This window comes from Cnephaeus nilssonii (assembly GCF_951640355.1).
Source record: "Cnephaeus nilssonii genome assembly, chromosome: 8".
Taxonomy (NCBI): Eukaryota; Metazoa; Chordata; class Mammalia; order Chiroptera; family Vespertilionidae; genus Cnephaeus; species Cnephaeus nilssonii.
Genome location: NC_137079.1, coordinates 68,458,525 through 68,481,382, shown reverse-complemented (window position 1 = coordinate 68,481,382; position 22,858 = coordinate 68,458,525). Strand labels below are relative to the sequence as shown.

The following is a 22,858-nucleotide window of genomic DNA, read 5'->3' as shown; positions in this document are numbered from 1 at the left end:
TTCTCTCTTTCCCTCTCCTTCCTCCCTTTGCTCTATCTGAAAATCAATGGAAAAAATATACTTGAGTGAGGATTAAAAAAGAAAAGCATTGATACTGAATATTGTCAATTTCCAAAATGTGATTAAAATAATCTATGATTTCTTATAAGATACATAGAATTTCAAATACCTGGAAATTCTGACTAATACTGCAAAATGTATATGCAATACCCTATTTTTTATCTTTAGCGTATAATTATTTTTAATGTTCTCACTATACGTAATGATACTGATAAATAACTATATTTGTTTTCCATTTGTACATTTTCTCAATAAATATTTATTGAATATCTAACATGCAACACATGTGTCAGAGACTGTAGATTTTTAATAATTATCTTGAGACCTTAAGCATGTGAGAATGCTCATGTGTGTGTTTTTCTTATTTCTCCTTTTTTTCATATATTTTGCAATGTCCTATTTGTTCTACACCATACAGTATCTATTTAGAATTCAGATCAGGATTCCAAACTGCTTATCAATAATTTTAGCATTACATCAATTTGTTTTCTCTCTCTTAAAAAGTAATTAACACCCCATCATGTTTTCTTTTTAACACTCAAACATATAATGATTTTTTTCTAAACCTAAATTATTTCTTTCCTTTCACAATCTGCAATCCATGAGTTTGGTTATTATTGCTGATTTCTGAATGTATAAAGACACAAGTACTGATAAAATTGTACAAGCCATCTGTCTCTGCATTAAAATGTTGACAGCAAAAACAAAAGCACATTAAAAAAGCTTCTTGAGAGTTGTCTCAGTTAATATTTATATCAAGTTTCAATGTAGTTCCCTCTCCATCTTTGCACAACTCACCTTCTCACTCAAAACCAAACAGAATACTTTTCCTATAGTTTAGGCAACAGCTGTCAGAGAGCTGCTTGAACTGCTAATTTTTAAAGATGCAGGTTTAAAATGTGAAACAATCCAAGTTAATGGATCTCCAGCTATACTTAAATGGTAGGACACTTGAGTGAGCCTTGATCTCATTTTATTACACCCGCAAGCAGAACTGTTACTTCATTGATTAACTCACTACTGTAATTACAAGTAGCTTCTGGCCTGTTGACCACCTGCTTTTCAACCTGATGACTTGAAACCCTTTAATTCCAAAGCTAGAAACTGATACTTTAAAAGAAAAATTATGAGACCTTCCGATTCATTGTTAGGTTTCATACTATATAAAGGGTTGGCCTTTCATGTGAATGAATTTTCCTTAGAATTTTTATAGTTGGGTAAAATAAGACTTGAACAGGCTGCCAAAATTTAATTATAATATATGTTATTTTTATATCATGTTAGATCAAACTTATCACATCCAAATTTTTCATTTTGTTCAATTTTTATTATAAAAATATACCTCTTGCATGCAAAACGTAACTGATTGTCATATTATAATGGCCCTTTGGTGATAACATATAGCACTATTTTTATGCAAAATTTGTTCTTACGTTCCAATTTTGCTGTATTTTCCCAAGATATTACCTTAGCATAAGTGTAGTGTGCAAAGAAGTTGTGCATCACTAAACACTTTAAATTGAAAGATACATTCACTGATTTAGATTCATTGAAGCAGTTTCCCTGCTATTTAGGCACAGTGATGAAATGTCTTTTAAAATGTAGACCTTTATTCTATAATTTTGCTTTGCAATTGTTGTTCTTAATATATCAAAAATTCATATTTGTTCCATGCTTTAATCAACCTTCCTATAATAAAATTTCAGGGAAACAAATATTCTCAAGCACTACATTTTAAGTTTATTTTAATATCTCTAGGTGATCAATACAAAATATATATTTATTATTTTTACTAGCTCTTTTTCATCCTTAATTTATTGTTATTCTTTTTTTTTTGAGACAAGGTGTAACTGCATAACAATATCTTATAATTTCTGTGGATTATCTTGAATGGGAAGCTAATGCTAAATATTTATGCAAATCTAGAGCAGCCTGAAAAAAATGTCAGGAAAATTCACTTGGTAGGCACCCATACTTCCCACTATTCCATCATCATTTTCCATGTTTATTGAACAGTTTCTATTACAAATCAAATAAATTAATTTGTTTCCAGGCTAAATATGTAAAATTTAATTTCAAATATGAGTTGGCATGATAAACAGAGAATATTGGTAAGTATTAACCACATTTGCTTTTGATTCTTCATTTCTATTCAGATCTCATTATACTATGTCTAATCCATACTTTTAAGTCAATGTTACATGGGCATAAATATTAGTTATCATTCTGCTCTTATTATATATACTGAAAAACTATATAAATTTTAGTGCCATTGTCACTCAGATTTTTATATGAAATAATAAAGTGTAATTATGTGAACAGTCTAAATTTAAAAATAGATCTGGCAAATTTTAGTATCCTTATGGAAAAAATGTTTTCCATTTACCATTCCATAATTTAATTTGATCATATGTTAGGTTCAAGAGATTTTTGCATAAAATATCTAAAATCAGAACCAACCCAGAAATCTCAAGTCACATAATCATCATAGCTACCTCAAACAGAAAAAGTAGATTCAAACAAATTAGCATAGACTTTGTGAAAGTAATATTAGATTCCCTGGTTCTTAGACTCTCATCTAGAAATTGAGAGTAAAAGACTAGATTTTGATGCATGACCCCTACCATCCTCTTATTTTTTAACTAAACATCACTGTGGTTTGTCTGAGATAATATAACTTTAAATGTTATATTTGTTTTATTAAGACAGCAAAAAGAAATTATAAAACAATTGTTCCTGTAGATTATACTATTACTTAGGTCACGATTAGGTTTGGAATGAGAAACTATATTTAGACCAAGATTTATATTTCTAAATCTAAGTAAACACCTAATAGTTTAATCAGGGCTTTACCTTCCAGCTGGTATCTAAATACAACATTGTGAATTCATCTGCAGTCACCTTGAGAAACGAATGCAAAAAAAAAGACACCAGCAGGATTTGACAAAACCTTGGTTAACAAGTAAACAAGGATTAAATGTTTTGCACGTTCCTCATACAGATTTCTGTCCTTGGTCACGGATGAAAAGTCAACATTTGCAGATGGACACAGTCCAAATACAATAACACGTGGCCAGGCCAAGCAGCAGATTCTCTGCCGGGCAGGATATTGCTATTTGGACAGACGTTATAGCTCACAAGAAATGAAGAGCACTTCTGTATAAATCTTTCCCTTTATTCTGTATGACATGAATATCAGCTGCGTTCTTCTCATCTGCTAAAACTAACTGCAGAAAAGAAAATGATTTTTGATAACTATATTTATTCAGCATTAGTATTTGACCTTGCAATCAATTGAATGGTAATGGTGGAGATAGGCTTTCATTGATTATTTAAATTGACTTTCAGATTTTGACCAAATTGCTTGATGTGAACTCCTTATTTGCATTTTTGTACATCATATGTACTTTCTTTTATGGATTACCATTTCTTTTAATCATATTTGAGATCTTTCATTTAAAAACTTTTTTATAGACTGCCATTTCCTGAATTATTCTCCATTTCTTGAAATTTGCATTATTTCTCAAAAAAAATTTGATGCACAAGTTTTAAGGAGCAAATCTAAGGTGTTAAGGAATGCCATATTCTTTGCAAATTATTTTCAGGCTTAGATTCAAGTTAAAAATGAAGTGACATATAATCATTTGTCCTCTTTAACTCTCAGTTTCTAATCTGAGACCAGGCCAATAGTACACAATATTGTGAAGTTGTTTGCCTTTATACAATATTTACTGTTTCCCATATTTCAGGTATATTTAATTAGAGTAAGAGAAAAAATAAACTGGTGAATTTTCATTTGCCCAGTGTTCTCTGATAATTTTCACCTGGGACACTTATAACCACAGCCTTATTCCTCTCCTAGTCTCTGGGTAGAGATTTTATTTCTCAAAGTCTTCAGAGGGCATAGAGATTGTTCCTAGGTGATTAAAACATTGAAAACGTTGGGGAAAATACTTCACTTATCCCCCAAATTAATTATTTAAAGATTTAATAATTTATATATTCTAAAAGTTGCCTGAAGGATTGTTATTTAAAAGGAATAAAATATTGCCCTGGACAGGTGGCTCAGTTATTTGGAGTGTCATCCCATGCACCAAAACGTTACAGATTTGATTCCTGCTAAGGGCGAGTATAGGAGGTAACTGATAGATGTTTCTCTCTCACATCCATGTTTCTCTCTCTCTCTCAAAACTCAATGAAACATATTCTCTGGTGAGGATTAAAAAAAAAAAAAAAGATTACTGTGTGGGACTAGCATAATCAACATAATCATATGTATCCTTGAAAAGCAAGGAGTTTCCTCCAGCTGGTAGCAGAAGGTAGCAGATTCCAAGCACAAAAAGATTCTGTGAGCTGTTGCTGATTTTGAAGATGGAAAGGATCTGAGAGCAACTTTTAATTACTAAGAGCAACTGCTGCTGGGCAGCCAGCATGACAACCGGGATCTCAGTCCCACAACCACAAGGAACTGAATTTTACCAAAAGCCCGAACAAACTGGAAAATGGATTCTTCCTCAGTCTTCAGAGAAGATGCTTAGCTGATACTTTGAAAAACTTTAAGTATCGGGAGCCCACTTGGATTTCTGAGGTAATAGATGTGTACAGGAACTCAGAGATGCAATATGGTTCCAACAGCAAAGGCATCTGGGCAATGTTAGACTATATGTTTAACCCTCTGCGACTATTTAACTCTGTCACTTCAGGCTTGGCTGACTACCCAGAAGACTGAAATGCCTCCCAAAGATAAACGCCATGTCCCCAGGAAGGAGGTTAATAAAGGTATGGAGTGTGATACCTGCCTAATATTATCTGTTAACTTAGGAAAGCATTGTTCTTTCTGGTGGTCTGTGTGACTACCCACCATATGCTTTTACTGTTAACCCTCTATGAAAAGGGATACTGTCCTGGGAGGAGTGTGGATTCTTCCTAGCTGGCCACCACTGGAAGCAGCCACTTTGCCCATGTAAGTTTCTCCTATTAAAGCTCTTGTGGATTTGAATAAGGTTGCAAGTCAGTTCTTTGGAATCCATCCTGAATTTAGATGTTGGGTCTTTCCCCAACAGATGGGAAATGAGATGACACATATTTGTTGCTATACGCTGCTGATTTTTTTTATTCAGCAATAGACAATGAATACATTAGTTCTTTACTCAAGTTACACAATCAAGCAGCATGTTCTTTAGTCTATTTACTTTCCTGCAAGCCCATCAGCCCAAGTTACTACTATTTCCTAACAGATTTCCCTTCTTTTGCTCTTTGGATATTCTATTCTCCAGTTGATAACTAGAGGCATATATTTATTTATTTATTTATTTATTTATTTATTTATTTATTTATTTTTAAATGTATCTTTATTGTTGAAAGTATTACAGATGTCTCCTTTTTTCCCCCATTGACCTCCTTCAGGCTTTCGTCACACTAATATATTTATTAATTTTATAGCAAATACACTTACAGTTTTCTATTGCTGCTGTAAAAAATTACCACAAACTTAGTGCCTTAAAACAGCATAAATGTATTCTCTTAAAGTTCTGGGGATCAAGTCTGATATAAATTTTACTGGGTTAAAGCGAAGGTATCAACAGAGATGGTTCATTTTGGAAATTGTGAGGAAAGAATCAATTCTCTTTTCTTTTTTCAGCTTCTAGAAGCTATCCATATTCCTGGGCTTCTGTGTCCTTCCTCCATCTTCAAAGCACATTACTCTAATCTCCACTTTTCTTACCCTGTCACCTCCTCCAACTTTTCCTGAATTCTTCTCAAAGGACCATTGTGATTACACTGTAGCCATGTGGATAATCCAGGGTAATCTCCTTATAGCAAAATCCTTAATTTAATCACATCTGCAAAGTCCCTTTTGCCAAGTAAGATAACATAGTCACATGTTCTGAAGACTAGGATGTGCATATATTTGGGAACTATGCAACCTAAGGCAACTTTTAAAGCGGACCACCTCACTCCTCTGCTTCCAACTACATCTGAGTAAAAGCCACACTTCTCCATGGCTCAGAGAGTGTCACATAATCTGGCTCCTGCCCAACTTTCTGATCTTATACCCCCCAACTTCTCTCCCTTATCCCACTTTATTGCCCCTGTTCTGCTACAGTGACTTTCTTCCTGTGTCTCAAACTCACCAAGATTAAGGAAGTCTCAGGGCCTGTACATTTGCTGTTATTTGTACCTGGGCTAGCCTTCTCATTGGCCTTAGAGTAACTCAGTCTCTAACTTCTGTTAGCTGTATCCTCAAATTCAATCCCTCATAGACACATTTCCTGACCACCTTATAAAGACAAATAATATGTTCTATCTACTCACTCTCTATCCCCTTATCCAGCTGTATTTTTCTTGATAGCACTTATTACTACCTGGCACACTGTATTTATTTGTTAACTGTTTAGCTCTTACCCTAGAATGCAAGCACCACAAAACCATGTAATCTGTTTTTGTTTTGTTTTTAATAACTGTATCCTCAATACCTGTTACAATGACCTGGAACATCATAAATAATTACTAGATATATTTTGAAAGAAAAGTAGAGTTTGTGCTGAGCTCCAAGTTAGTGGGCTAACACACACACACACACACACACAAAAAAAAAAACACCCACAAAAACAAACAAACAAAAAATTATGTAAAACATTATGTGACACTTTATATTGAAAATAAGTAATCATCAGTCCTTAACTGTAAATAAAAAACACATAACATAAACTTTCACTAAGATAATATGTGTTAACTTACTTTGGAGTTGAAGCAAGTAGGAATGTCCCAAAGTGAAACATAACTAGATTATGTTTAGAGAGCAAATTTTGGTGAGCAAAATTCTTGGTGAACAAAATTTGGCCTTGTCTTCTGAGGGATTGCCTTTTTCCTTCGTCTGGGTTATTTTAATAATTTTTTTGGAGGAGTTACTTCCTATATTCCATCAAACCAATTAATCATTCCAGGAAGTTAATAATTCAGAAACTTCATAATTCTTTAACCAATAGAGTTATTTTTATTTTTTATTCTTTATTGATTAAGGTATTACATATGTGTCCTTATCCCCCTATTTTCCCTCCACCCCCCAGCTAATGCCCTCACCCCCCTAGGGTCCTTATCTATTGGTTATGCTATGTGCATGCATACAAGTCCTTTGGTTCATCTCTCCCCCTGCCCCCCACCCTCCCCTACCTTCCCTCTGAGATTTGACAGTCTAATCGATGCTTCTCTGTCTCTGGATCTATTTTTGTTCATCAGTTTATGTTGTTCATTATATTCCACAAATAAGTGAGATCATGTGATATTTATCTTTCTCTGACTGACTTATTTCCTTTAGCATAATGCTCTCCAGGTCCATCCATGCTGTTTCTAATGGTAGGAGTTCCTTCCTTTTTACAGCAGCGTAGTATTCCATTATGTAGATGTACCACAGTTTTTTAATCCACTCATCTGCTGATGGGCACTTAGGCTGCTTTCAAATCTTAGCTATTGTAGTAAATTGTGCTGCTATGAACATAGGGGTGCATATATACTTTCTGATTGGTGTTTCTAGTTTCTTCGGATATATTCCTAGAAGTGGGATCACTGGATCAAATGGGAGTTCAATTTTTATTTTCAGAGTTCTTAATTTATTTTTTAAAAATACTTTTTATTGATTTTAGAGAGAGAGAGGAAGGGAGAAGAAGAGAGAGAAACATCAATGAGAGAGAAGCATCCATTGGCTGCCTCCTACAGGCCCCATACTGGAGATTGAGCCCACAACCCAGATATGTGGCCTGACTGGGAATCTAACTAGAGACCTTTTGATGCTTGAAGTGATATACAACCAGCTGAGCACACCAGCCAGGGTAACCAACAGAGCTCTTTAGATGACTTCAGAAGTTCAGATTCATAGGATACATCACAAAATGATTATTTAAAGCCTGAAGACATCGAAGTAATTTTTAGGAATTATTCTGAATCAGAGTTCTAATGAGATACAGATAACTGGGCAGGATTAGCCCTTTCTGGGACAGGTATGCTCAGGTAACGGGAAAATATTTAGAAAAAAATTACGTTGATTAGGAAGTATATTAAAAACTTAAAAGTAGTTTAGACTCTCTTTAAATATAGTGGCTTACAACTATAAGAGATAAAGTACTTTTCACAAATTTAAGGGGAAAAGGTGATTTTAAAGAGGCTAATATGCCACATTAGATTACATATAGAAAACCACAGTGAAATTAATTCCTTTAACTCAGTTGTATATAGAGAAAAACTACTCTAAAAAAGCAAGGTTATCATGTTATATTTTGAAAGCATTTCCTAAGGGAACTGTTGAAAATGCCATTACTTTATTATTGAAAATAACCTGTGTAATAGAGCATTGTGCAGAGAAATCTTGCCCTCTCAGGGTGATGCATAGGATTACCCATTTCAGCCTAAAATGTATGTTTATCTCTCTGAACACACCTTGTAAATCCAGAGGAATTACTTAATTAATATAGGTCTTTGAAGATAAATTTGTCTCTTAAAATAATAAATATTACATGTGAATTTTGTAATAGCTATATAAATTTTGCTGAGATTTTCTGCAATATCTCCTGTGCTATCCATTGCCAGAGACTATAGTTTTTCACTGTAGCATTTTGCTATTTTATTGGTAGTTGACCATGAGTCCCAACTATTCAATAAATATTGTCACATTTGCCATTAAAATTTATTAATCATCATTATAATTTTGTATTTTGAAACACGAATAATTTATTATTTTTCTAAGATAGAAATATTGTATTGCATCATCAATATACTCTTAAGATTTAATCAAAGACTTAAATTTTCTCAAGATTAAGCTCTATTTACATTCAAAATCTTAGGCAAACCAGTATTACTTTCAGAATAAAATTTCTTAGTGAATATAAGAAAATAAAACAGGGAAGATGGACTGCCATTTTTTCTATACCTAAAAAAATAAATTCTTGGTGAGCAAAATTTGACCTTATCTTCAGAGGGGTTGTTTTTTTTCTTCCTCTGGGTTATTTTAATCATTTCTTTGGAGGAGTTACTGCTAATGACGTTTGCTTCCCATCTAGTCTGCTGTTCCTTTGTAATTAATATATTTTTATTATCTTCTAATCTGTCTCATCAAAATGACCTATCTCTTGGGTATAATTGGTGGTAGGCTACTGTGATAAGCTCATTAATCTTACATGTTAGTGACCAAAATGCTAAGTGTTATCCTTTGGAAGGATGTCTACACTCAGTAAGAGCTTTATAGAGCTGCTTCAGTACAAATACATGAATGCCTGAGGCATGATGGCAGCTGAATGTGACTTTGAAGTAGTGAAAGCTTTGAGGCATCCATCAGATCACAATGTGAAAATATGCCTCCCCATGAGTTGGCAGAGCTTGGGTAACTTTCAATGTCCTGGCACGTAAGAGATGACACTCAAAAGGATTAATTGAAAAGAGTTTAATGAGGGGATTCTTTATGGAACGTAGACTGAGGGAAGTGAACAAGTAAGGAGTGGTGAGGGAGGAAATGACCTAAAAAAGTAGGAAAAATATGTCCACTCCTATGCCTAAAGGGTAAGGAAAGGGGAGAGCTCCTTTGCCTGGAATCTAGAAAGAACTATGAAAGAACCAAAGAATGTATGCAGGGAACCAAAGAATGAGTACGGAAGATAACTTGTAATACAAAATATAAGAGCAAATGTGAAAAAAAAATTGTTTTTGTTTTTCTAGAAATCAACATATATAAAACCAATTAATGTCCTCTGCGGTAACCTTGCAAATGGAATCTAAATTTTCAAGGTCACCTCCTGCTAACCCAAACAAATGTGATTGGTTTGGAATAAAACTCTTAACATAAGCCATATGTAAGCCAATTATTTGAATATCAACTCAGAATAAATGTCATTAAAATTTCAGAGCAGCCTTATGAGTTGATGTAAAGCAAGCTAGTGAGAATAAGTGAAATTATTTCAGTGTCTTTTTAAATATTTTAGTAAAAAAATTGGAAATGCTGAATTTTATAAACTCACCAAGCACCATGCTCTTTGTATACATGGATCATTATGAAATAACTAATATAATTTATCTTCACTGGAAGTAAATATTATTAGTAAATTTATAAATTTCAATTTCTGTGTTGTTGGTGTTTTACTTCATATGGGACACTATGGTTAAAACACCAATTTCCTGTTACATATCTTGTGTTGAACTCTGTGCCTCAGTATACCAGATCAATAAAAGTACAGAACAGCTGGCCCTTGCCAAATATTATCAATACTGCTAAGGATGCCAGTTTGTTTCCCTCTAATAGATGTGAACTGCACAGTGAACCTTTGCTTTTTAATCTAGATGACAGTCAAAGGTTTCAAGATCTGTGAACTCTTGGCAAGATTTGTAAGTTAAGTTGTCATCTAGAACAATTGATATGGCTTTTGCCCAAAATCTATCACTAAGAGTATTTTTTATCTGTCTGAAATATGCCCAAATGTTCTTCCCTGACAGAATAAACTATAAATAGAACTCCAACAAATAGCATATTTTACTATCAAGTATAACTAATAAATTAGTTGGTGTTAGTACTTGGTGTGCATGTATATGAATCCATCTACCCATAATCTCTTTGTCTTAGAATTACCAAGCTGACAGTAGTATTATTTTAGTATTAATTACATTCTTTAAGCCTCATCTTACTAAAAGATGATATAGATGAGAGAAGATGAAATGGTGTTATAGGATTAAATAGATGATTTAAGACAACATATAGCTTGAGCATTCTCCCTTGAAGCTATGTGTCCCAACCAAATTTCCTCCTCCTTCAGAATGTTTGTCATTAAGTCAAAAGCATTGCTTTCTGGTAATTATTCTTACAACCACTAATATGTATTTTCCTTTTAGTTGAATATGCTACAGCTACCTTATGCAGAGCTTAAGACACATACCTGATGTTGCTATGCTTGCTACATGGTCATGTATGATTGGGCTCCTGAAATGAATTGTAATAAATATATACTAGTGATTACAAACTGCTCTTCAAATTCTACGGTATAAAATGAAGAAAGCCAAAGTCATGAACCAGGAGACCTACCAAAGATTTTCCTCAGATACAGGGTATTAATTTACCATTAGATTTTCCTGCTTGTGATAAAATATTCAAAGATTTTTTTTAAAAAAAAATCTGCTTTTTGTAGGAGGTGAAGGGCTGATATTCTAATTAATTTTAAAACATGAACTAGAAAGTACAACTGTGAAATATAGTTTTCTTATATAAAAATCAGGTTTTTTTGAAGTTGGTATCTAGGTGACCGAGCATAGATGAAGGTTGACGGGACACTGACAATATTTTTGTATTTCTATAAAATATTTGTGGTTAATGGTCAGCACTGATATTTCAGGAGCTAATGCTGTTTGAAAGTGTGCTGTTTGGCTGGCTGCCTATCCAAGAACCCTTTGAATCCCTAAGATGGTCAGGTCAATGCGTGAAATTCAAAGCAGTTTTCATTTGTCTGTTTAATTAAAATGGTTATTACAGATGAGCATATTGTGTTTGCAAATATATAGAACATTAATTTTAAAAAAACTTGTTATCTCTAATTGCTACATGACAAGGTAAGCAATCTCTATGTGTGTTGTCTGAACCCTTATAAGATTAAAAATAACTCTTTAGTGTTTTCTCCTTCCAGGCTGCTCAAAGTTTCTTCACTGCAGCTCACTATGGGGTGTTTTCTTTCTTGTTATCTTTTATGCATTTCTGCTCTAATTAAACATCTCAGTGTCTTTTGTACCTAGCTGTATTCCAGGACTGTAAACTAACTGCCTCACCAACTATTAATAGATCTGAATCATAAGTGAGACTGATATAATGACCCAAATTGCATTAACAGATCCATATATTATAGTTTGGGGAGCATCAATTGTGTGATTATTGTTGTTATTTGGAATGGATTTTAAATTAGTGTCACATTATTTTTGCTGTTTTTCTGAAGGATATGCTGGAATTATAAAAACAAAAATTCTCTCCAGGAGAATACATTCCTGGATCAAAATATTCGAGTACCAACCAAAATGTACCAAAGGAATGGAGGAGGCCAAGCCAATTCCATCACCTCTGGTTATCTCAATGGCAGGTGTAAATTAACCTGTGATCATTTTGGCTGAGATAATCAGTATTGATTGTGAAAATGGCCACAACTCAGTTTGTCATATATGGACAATGTCTCAGGATTTAAAGGCATGAATAAAAAACCTGACACATTTAAGTTCAACTTGAGTGGCAGCACTTAGTGAGTTTTAGAGACTGGATTTGAGGTAAGCGGCAATCTGTCCCTGTTTATGATTTACCACCTTGTACTGACACATCTTTTTCTGAGCCATCTGCTTCCTTCATATCATTAGAGAACAAGGCACAGGGCACATTTCCTCTGTTCATTTAACAGCATACTTGTTAGTGACTACATGCAGACAGTCCTTATTAATTCAAGAACTTGTATTTTTAGATAGGAAAGTATGCTATATGGACATTGAATATTATGTGCTCTAGCAATGAATAACATGAGTTTCCTGAAGTACATCCAATGATTTCATAATTAGGATTTAGTGGACATTTTAGTTTCATTTGCATATGCATATATGTTCATTATAAGCACTGCTAACAAAACTAGATGCATAAAAAAAGCCCTATATACTTTATGTCCCGAAGGATTCCAAAAACGATGGGCTGGTAGAACTCTCTGGTTCTTTTGCACTTTACTCTTTTTAATTATTCCAGTGACACTTAATAGAAAAGTTCCTCTACTGTGAACTATGAAACATTATGAGTTTCCTTGAAAAGCAAATATATAATTTTCACAAAACTATTAAGATAAAGAGAGTAAGAATTATTAATGCATTTCCAAATGTTAAATATTTAGTGTTTCCCTTTCTTGACAGGAATCACAGTACAGGTGATATTATGATATAGTAGAGGCCCGATGCACGAAATTCATGCAAGAGTAAGCCTTCCTTCCCGTGGCTGCCAGCACCGGCTTCCCTCTGGCACCCGGGACCCGGGCTTCCCTCGCAGCCCTGGCTTCATCCAGAAGGTCGTCTGGAAAGACATCAGTCTAATTAGCATATTAAGCCTTTATTATTATAGATAGAATGATTCTCAAGATACCTAAAACCCTGGTCTCTGTGTCCAACAGTCCTCTGGGGTTTCATGCCTGGCTTAGGTAGGAGAATAAGGAAAGTGAACTCTAATAAACATTTTAAATGAGAGTCTTCACACACACCAATACCTTTCTAGAACATTTAGCTTTACTTCAAAAATTAACTTTAGGAAAGGAACTATAATAAAATGTTCTCTGAGAGGGAGTCCACAGTTGCACTTTAACCAGCTGCATACACTTGTACTTGTTGCTAAATTATTATAAGAAACAATTCCAGAATAGTGAGTGGATTATGGGCAATAACAGACAATTGAAGTTGTGTGTGTGTGTGTGTGTGTGTGTGTAAAGATAGTGATTACAAATAGTAATAATAATAATATAACACAAATAATAAAATAAAAATCATTGAGTCACTAAAGAAGCAAAGAGTTGCTTGGTTTCATTTTAAGAAATTAGAGTTTTATTTCTTTGGTTTCACTCTTGTAACTTGAATTATTGCTTCTAAAGTACAGAATTTATGGTCAGTGTGGAGATTCTTTAATGATAAATCAATTTTTATTTTGTCTTTCTTTGATTGGTTTTGTTTTGATTTGGAACTTGTATTTTTGAAACCCAGGGTGGCATCATGTCTTAACTACATGTAAGTGAATGTTTAAGGCAACATTCAGGTGTAGTCAGAACAACCCTTGAAGTGCACTCAGCATGTCAAGTTGCTCAAATTATAGGAAGCATGAGGGAGTGGAGAGAACAGGCATTCCTGTTACCCGCAGCAGTTTACTCAGGGGCATCAGCTCGCACTTTCAGGAGGAATGACTGGCAGAATCGCTGTTTTAACTGGGTCTCTCCCCTCTGGGTTTCACTATCTTGGTCCAGCAAGTGCAGTGAAAGTTGTATCACTGAACTGCACATGCATACATATGATGGCATTTTGCTCTTAAATTGTGGTTATGATTACTTTTCGGTCACAACTCTGACTGAGCTCCTCTGCTTTCTTTGTATTTTTTCCTTAAGAAGGATAATAAAGTAGAAGAAAAGAGAGATTTGAGCAGAGGACTAACACAATAGAACAGCAAACCATGAAAGACCACATAAAACATGCACGGCTGGGTTTTTCCTTTGGCATCTGTGAGAATACCACTAAGGCTGTGATATACACCATCTCCCTCCACTATCCTGCTGTGTTCTCCCCCTCACAAGATGGAAAATATACTTGTGAATACTGTAGATAGAACGAGCTGTTTTAGAATTGTCCAAGAGAGGCAGGAGAGAGCTTTCCCTCAGTCCCATCGTTTTCATTAGGTGAGATGGGTTCAGAGAGGTAAAGTGACTTGGCAATGGTCACACAGCGCCTTAGGGCTAGGCCATGATTTAGAACTTCTAAATTCTAAAAACAGTCATGCATCCTGCTGCTCCTCTGTTGTTGACAGAGGACATTAATTTTAGATTAATAATGATAATTTAAACAAGCATGACCGGCATAATGGTGCAAGAATGGCACAGAAAAACTGATTACAAGGTGAAATATTACAGACAGTTAAATTTCCTAAGCAAACAGAACAAAGTAGCTTTAAGCTCAGAAATATGCTGTCTGTAAATTGGGATTATTCAGAACATCTAATTGATTATAATTCACCAAGATCGAAAGTGACAGGTTTACCACTGTAGTGTTCTATCAGCCACCAATATCTCTGGGCTGGTCATTAGGATCTGGAAAATTTCCTCATGGTGAAAATGAGAAAATCTGAACAGATATACAAACTTAGAGCATCTATTATCTCTCACTAGCACTCTGGGAAACTAAACATCAATATCTCCACTTTGACTAAGTTACAAATATTGTGCCTTTAGTACAGCTCCTAAACATGTCATTTATTGGTATGATAGAGATAATAACTTTCACTAGAAATCTACTGCAGCAGTCAAATTTTGGACCAAAAAAAAAAACCAGGGAGGGTATCTGTAGTGCAAACTTCATGTGTATTTTTGCAATGTGTTCCCTAGCGCCTTCTAGTTCTATGTAAGAAATGTTTGCCTTTCCATTCTGTGTTTGTATTTTCTGTTTTTTTTCTAAGGGATAATTATTATTCAGAAAACTGATATATAAGTACTTGAAGGATAAGCCCTGATTTCAGGTTAATGAAGATTTCTTTCTTTTTCCATGCAGTAAGGTGGAAATGTACTTATGATGTCTCAGGACATGTGATGAGTGGCTTTTATCCAATGATACAGGGGAAGAAAAAGTTACCAGAAGCCTAAACTTGTTAAGGACAGACATAACATTCATGTTGAGTTAAACTCTGTGATCTCATTCCACAAGTGAAGTTGACAAGGTTAAATTTATGATTTTCCTTTATTGCATTTAGAGAAATACAAGGATGTTTCTTTTTTCTTATTTGAGAACTAGAGGCCTGGTGCATGAAATTTGTGCATGGGGGGGGGTCCCCTCAGCCCTGTCTGCACTCTCTCCAATCCAGGACCCCAGCAGTCGGACATCCCTCTCACAATCTTAGACTGCTGGCTCCTAATCGCTCACCTGCCTGCCTGTCTGATTGCCCCTAACTGCCCCTCTCTGCTGACCTGGTCACTCCTAACTGCCCCCCTCCCCCACTGCCGGCCTGGTCACCCCTCACAGCCCCCGCTGGCCTGGTTGCCCCATGCAGCCTGCTTGTTCAGTCGTTTGGTCGTCCCTCACTAACCGCCCTGCTGGCCTGGTTGTAGGCAGTCATCTTGTGAGGGTGTGATGGTCAATTTGCATATTACCTCTTTATTATATATGATTTACTTAGAAAAAGTGGTACTTACGAATGGTCATTGTGCACCTGTATGTATTTTCTATGGGGTCACTATTCCTGTCCCATATATTTGATCCAAGAATATATTAGTGAGAGGTCACCCATTTTATTTACAAATGTTAAAGCTGAATAAGGCTTTTGGTTGCTATTAATAAATACAAGTGTTTTGGATAGACACTGATGAAAAAAGTTAGAGAATTAGTTTAACTACGTGATCTTGTATCCATGGAGTAGGACTGAATTAGAATGAAATAGCTTTGAATCAGAGGTTCATTACAGCTGTAATGAAGCAAAATTGGCAGATCATTCCAACCTCTTATTCAGAAATCTGACAGGAACTGAGCCTTATTTTTTCCTTGTAATATGTCTCAGGTACATTATTCCTCTCATTACTCTATCAAACCTCTGTCCAGTTTCCGGTTGTTTCACATTCAGAAAACTCTAATAGCCTTGTTTTTCACCAGCCCCATGCTTCTCACATTTTCAGCTAGTCTGCTCTAAATACCATGACAAGAAAATTATATTCCTCCTGTATTACCTTGATTACATCTTCATACAGTTTAAGCCAGGCCATGGATGGATAAAACTTAAACACATAATTATCAATCCTTTCCCACTTACAGGTATGTAACCACCTGATGGTGTATACTCTAGTCTTTCATTTTTCCCAATTATAAAACCTTTGTGGTTAACAGCCATGTCATCTACATTATCTTATTAACACCCATTGATACCAGGAAAATTCCATAGATGCATAATACATCTTTAATTCATGATAATTATACTGCTGTGGGTAAAATTAATAAGAAATCATGAAATTATATTTAATTTTTAAACTTTGTAGATAAAACAAATGTAATGATTTTAAATTAAAATACTTCAATAAAATTATAAAACAAAGGCCTCCCCTTGTCCACCCCACCTCACCGTACCGCCTTAGTTGAAAACCTGCCCTTTCTTACTCGACAAGTGCAGTACCATTAGACTGAGCTCCGTCTCTGTAAAAATTCTCTAGTGTTTATCTCCAAAAAGTTAAAAATAATATTTACTTGATATAATTGTTGTTCAAACAATTGAGACACTCTTTTGTCTGCAAAGCCCTAGAAATAGCCTGAAGAATTGCCTTACCCAACTTTGAAACAGTCATACCAAGTCACAGTTCTAAGAATGGAATGCGTATCCTTTGCTTTGGATGCAAGGAAAAACCTCCAAGCAACCCCATAACCTGACCAATATGAATCCTGATATCAGGGGTGCTTTTGGTGTTTTGGCTACCCTAAGTTCCTTGTCCTCTACGAGAAAGCCACATCTTATTTTATATTTGGTGGAGAGGAGAGTAACAGACTACTATTCTTTATAAATTTGCTTTTACTTTGGTTTGGGGAAGCTTGCTTCTATAAACAGGAGAATATGATACCACATGGTATAGAACTTTGAAAAACAAGTGATATTATTGTGTCCTTCACAAGACTTTCCATTTTTTTTATAAATGCACCATGTTAGTCATTCCTTTAAATATATTAACCCAGGAGTAAATAAATAAATAAATAAATAAACTGTGTATATAAGCAAAATATATTCTTGTAAGAGGCAGGGTAATGTAAGAGCTCTAGACTTGCTTCTGAGCACCTTATGGAGTGGACATTGGGGGTCTTATCTAATTTCTCTGTACCTTATGTGCATCTCTAAAATGATGAACTATAAAACCTGATTTACTATCAAGTTATCATGAGGGTCATAGTTGGCTGGGTAAGTGTATTAGGTAATAGTGGTGCATAATTACTATAAAAATAAAATGAAAGATATAATGCCAATAGATCCAAATTCTTGTACCCTGTCTTCCACAATTGAGAATTCTAAAATGAACTTAATTTTGTTTATTCATGCTTGTGTCTTTCATCTCTCTAAAACTATCTGTATTTTTCCACACTACTTGGAACTGAGTTGGCATCATCTGACATATAATTAATAAGCCTTTAGTTACTTATTAAAGATCAATGTTGAAAATATTAATAAAACATGTCTGACCCTTCAAAGAGCTCATCAGGTATCAAAAATGCATGTAGGATACTTTATAATTAGTTGTTGCATGAAATTCATCAGTTAGTTTTTAATCTTCTTAGATTCACTCGCATCAAAGCCAGAAATATATTATCTCTCCAAAATATTTTTGAAGCATTGAACAAAATGCTTTACCAAGTTACTATCATTTATTACTTTTATCCTCTGGTTGTGTAATTACAGAAACCCCACTGAAGACATTTTTCAGACATAAATAATGTTGGTTCAGGTCAGTTCATGTAAGTGGGCTCACACCATTTAAATTCACGAGCACTTCAACAGCATCAGAAGAAAACAATTATGAAAGTATGAAGTGACTTAGGCCCTAGCTTGTTTTGCTCAGTGGATAGAGCGTTGGCCTGCGGACTGAAGGGTCCTGGGTTTGATTCCAGTCAAGGGCACATGCCCAGGTGTGGGAGGCAGCCAATCAGTGATTCTCTCTCATCATTGATGTTTCTATCTCCTATTTCTTTCTCCCTTCCTCTCTGAAATCAATAAAAATAAATTTTAAAAAAAGAAGTGACTTAGATGTAGGATGTTGTCATTTAGAGTAAACTAGAGGCCTGGTGCATGAAAGTCGTGCCCGGGGGGAGTGTCCCTCAGCCCAGTCTGCACCCTCTCCAATCTGGGACCCCTCGAGGGATGTCTGACTGCCTGTTTAGGCCTGATTCCAATGGCTCACCTGCCTGCCTGTCTGATTGCCCCTAACCGCTTTTGCCTGCCAGCCTGATCACCCCCTAACCACTCCCCTGCCAGCCTGATCGATGCCTAACTGCTCCCTTGCTGGCCCAATTGCCCCTAACTGCCCTCCCCTGCCAGCTGGTCACCCCCAACTGCCCTCCCCTGCAGGCCTGGTCCCTCCCAACTGCCCTCCCTTGCTAGCCTGATTGCCCCCAATTGCCCTCCCTTGCCAGCCATCTTGTGGCAGCCATCTTGTGTCCACATGGGGGTGGCCATCTTTGACCACATGGGGGCAGACATCTTGTGTGTTGGAGTGATGGTCAATTTGCATATCACCTCTTTATTACATAGGATAAGGCAATGGTTAAGGTAAGACATTTATATGTCACTTTTAATTACATATTTCATTTATTTTTCATACAAAATACAGAAAATTTATAACCAAACCTCCTCTGTATCAAGAACCCTCCCAGGCTGTTCTCCATTCCTACTGAGCACTCAAATAACCTGTGTGAGAGGTGACATTTGTGTCTTCAGGGCAGTGGAGTGGTTTATATTCCTTCCAATTGATCCATGTTAACTGAGAATGGGTTTTTGCCTCGATTGAGGACAGTCACCGAGTGTGACGAGGATGACTGACAGCAGCAGCACAAGTAAGCACTTTAGTTTTTTAATGTGATTTCTGAAGTCAAGATATGATTTTTTCCCCCTTAGACAAAGGCATTGAATTGAGCTTCAAAGAAATATCAAAGCATATTTTCTCAGAGTCTGGGCCTAACAGGTGAATGTTCATTTTTAAACTGGAACATGCCTTGAGCAAGGAAATCTTAAACCTCACTTTAAAAGATTAATTAATATTGTAATTTGTCAGCTTTGGTAATCCTTCACATATGTCATTTTCTAGCAACACCTCCTCTTATTAATTTCTTTTCTCATTTTCAGGAAAGTAAGTTTAACAATAGTTTGTTTTCAGAGAAAATTCTATATTTTTGTGTTGACTGTAGGCACTTAGGAATGTGTAAAGTACTAATGGAAGAAGATAGAGAGAATAGTTAATAAAGCATAAAACATACATCATTTAATAGAGATCGGTTTTCCACAAACTAATCTGTGTAATTTTAGTAATTTCCTAACTGTGACTTTGAGTCAAAGCTCACAGCCATAGTTGCCTATGTGACTAACTGTGATGGGTAGATTCTGAATGCTTAACAACTATTCTGATTTGTACAGGAATGTAGAAAAGCTAGATAAAATGGTGTGTGTGGGGGGGAAGGTTATTATCTACTGATTCTGAAAGCCTCCCATACAGACTGAATTCAAGTATATAATTTCAACTTATTATCCCCCTTCCGCTCGCCACTCCCATCTCTCAGCACTGTTGCCCAGAGGAATGTATGTTCAATGATTTTCCGGGTCCCTTTCCCTGGAGAGAGTGTAGCTTGCTAAGGAGAATGTCTCCAGCTGAGGAAGGACACCATGATTCATGATGCTCTCTCACGTCTTTCCCTGTGGCTAAGACATGGAATGGGCTTTTAATAAAATGCTCAGGGATCCCTTTTTAACCCTTGGCCGCCAAAGGACGCCTTGCTATTGCTTAGCTCTTCATAGACTAGTGCGTGCCTGTGTGTGTGCCTGTGTGCTGTGGAGGGTGTGTGGATATAAGTCTACCCAGGTAGGTGGACTGAGAGTATAAAAATGAAGGTCTTTCGTAAATGGTAGAGACTGAGCCATAAATATGAATTTTCTTTTCTCATCTTAGCCACCGTCTACTGAAGCGAAACAGGTATTACTTATTACAGGAAAGGACTGAATTTCTAGAGGGGAAAAAAATGTATAACTTCACAACATCTATGATGAAAAACATCTGGTAGCTGATCGGAATGTAAACATTTTATTAAACACTTGAACTGCATCTTTCCGGCGTTAATTAAATAAACATAACCCAATTAGAGGAGTAAAAACACTTTGTAAATGCTGGATAGCAGGACCGCCTGAGAAACGTTGCACTCCGTCACTTCTCCCCCCGGCCCCCCACGCCACGCCACTTGCCCATGGCAGGGATCATAGACGTCTGTTCGCTGCGGATGCGGGTAGTTTCTTCCTGCTTTTCTTTGCTCTTTAAAATCCTCTCGTTCAGTAGCTTGGCACTGGCTGCTTATTCGGGATGTCTGCTAATTTACCGCATAATTGCTCGTAGGGACCCGTTTTCAGACTTGAAAAATAGAAGTGGGGAGACCTTGCTTCCTGCTGATACGGTGACATATTTAGAAGCAGTTGTCTATACAAGTGTCTGCCTCAGCATGTCCTGCAGCACATTCAGCAGCAGAAGCACTTGCCCGTGCTGCACATTTACCATGTCTCAGACACTCATCCTTTCTGCCAACACCTGCCGTGAGGCGACGACGGCCCACTGGGTGGACTTGTTGCCAGTGCTCCATTTGTTTTCCCACCCTCCTCCCCGCGAAGGGAAATGTGATCAACAAAACTGCACCTAAAAAGATCAAGGATGAAATAACTTCCCGAAAAAGTTCTCTAGGACTCTCCTGGTGTAGTCCTGTTAGAGTATAGATCTCAAAGGCTTTCAAACCATAGTTTTTCACGGGAGGGGAAAAAATGTACATACTCATACAATTCTCTAAAAACCAGATCCCTGCTGTATGTTATCTGTCCAAGTACAAATGGCCTCTATTCATCACATGCAGCCTCAGCATAAGAGAGTTCCTGAACTGACTACCATATTTTAAGCACAGAGGATACCATTCTAGAACAAAAACGAGGCTCACCTCTAAAGGCTAGGCAGTTTGTTGGGAATACATGTGTGTTGTGTTATAGATGGACGTAGTGGCTGGCCAACTAACTTCTGCTTTGTCAAAAGAGAATGTTGCCAAGCCCTTTCATTAAACACAACCTGCAGAGTTCTTTCATAACTCTTGAATCAGTAGACCTCACCAGGTGTTTATTGATTTATGCTAACCTATTCACTCAGTAAATACTGACTGTGCAGGCCCCAGAGCTGGATGCGAGGGAAGCAAAGAACTTCAAGGGACTCACAGTCTCTTAAGTAAAGTTACAAGTCAACAGGTAAGGAGGCAAAAGTGATGAGAGATATATACCCACATGGCATAAAAGCACTGAGGTCTGGGCCCTCGGAGCAGGAGCAGTCAGGAAAAGCTTCCTGGCAGAGGTGGCTCCTTGGATCAGTTTCATGGGAAACGCATTTTTGGGAAGACAAGTCAGAGAGGAAGGGCAGCATGCATTGCAAAATCACCTGTTGTTTAGGACAACTCTAAGGAAAGGTTTACATATATATTACTATCTGTGAGAATACATGTACTTATTAAGTCTGCTCTTTTACAGAACTAAACAGGGATATTTGTCACTGCTCAATGTGATGACAAGCTCTTTTCAATGCAGTTCGAGTGTTACTCTCCTATGGCATTATTTGCTCTCTTACATTGATTCTGACAGATTCTTCGTTTATATTTACAACTGCAAAGACTCTTAATTATGATATAATTAAAATGTACAGGATTCCCATTACAAGGAAGACTTTCTTACCAGCACATCTTTCCACTTGAAACACCAAATACAGGGTAAAGGAAAAAAGAGAAGACGCATGAACTATTATCTTAGGCAAGAGAAATAAACACGTAGTGTGTGTAGATTTTTTAGGCACCAGAACAGTGTAATAGCCTCAGAATGTTTGTCCAAGGATAGGATGAAGATTTTATTTTTAACTTGGTCCCAGACATTAACTGCAGGAGACATCAGAAATCTGCAAAGCCCTTTGTACACCAATATAGCACAGAGGTAAAAATGATGGACGAGGCACCCCCCATGAAGGCCGGACCAGCAGGGGTGCCATATTCTTCACAGCACAGCCACAGCCCCTTGTCCCTTTGCAATGCTCTTTCTCCTCCGACTTAAAGTAAACAGTGGGGTCCCTGCGGACCAGATACTTCTGTGAACCAGAAAAATTACTTCGGAAGAAATTTTAAAATGGGATGACCTAAGAACAAAGTTCTTTATTTCTGATGTTGTTTCTTTTTTTGCTGTTGTTATAAAAATTGCAGGTTTAGCCCTAGCTGGTTTTGCTCAATGGATAGAGCGTCAGACTGCGGACTGAAGGGCCCCAGGTTCAATTCC

At 36.3% G+C, this 22,858-nt stretch overlaps 1 protein-coding gene across 2 annotated transcripts in view; it reads right to left on the bottom strand.

Moving 5' to 3' along the window:
* The window catches only part of PCDH9 (protocadherin 9), a gene marked incomplete at its 3' end in the record, with an annotated part of 937,782 nt that overhangs the window by 5,660 nt on the left and 909,264 nt on the right, over positions 1-22,858 (bottom strand). The gene's annotated exons all lie outside the window — the stretch shown is intronic.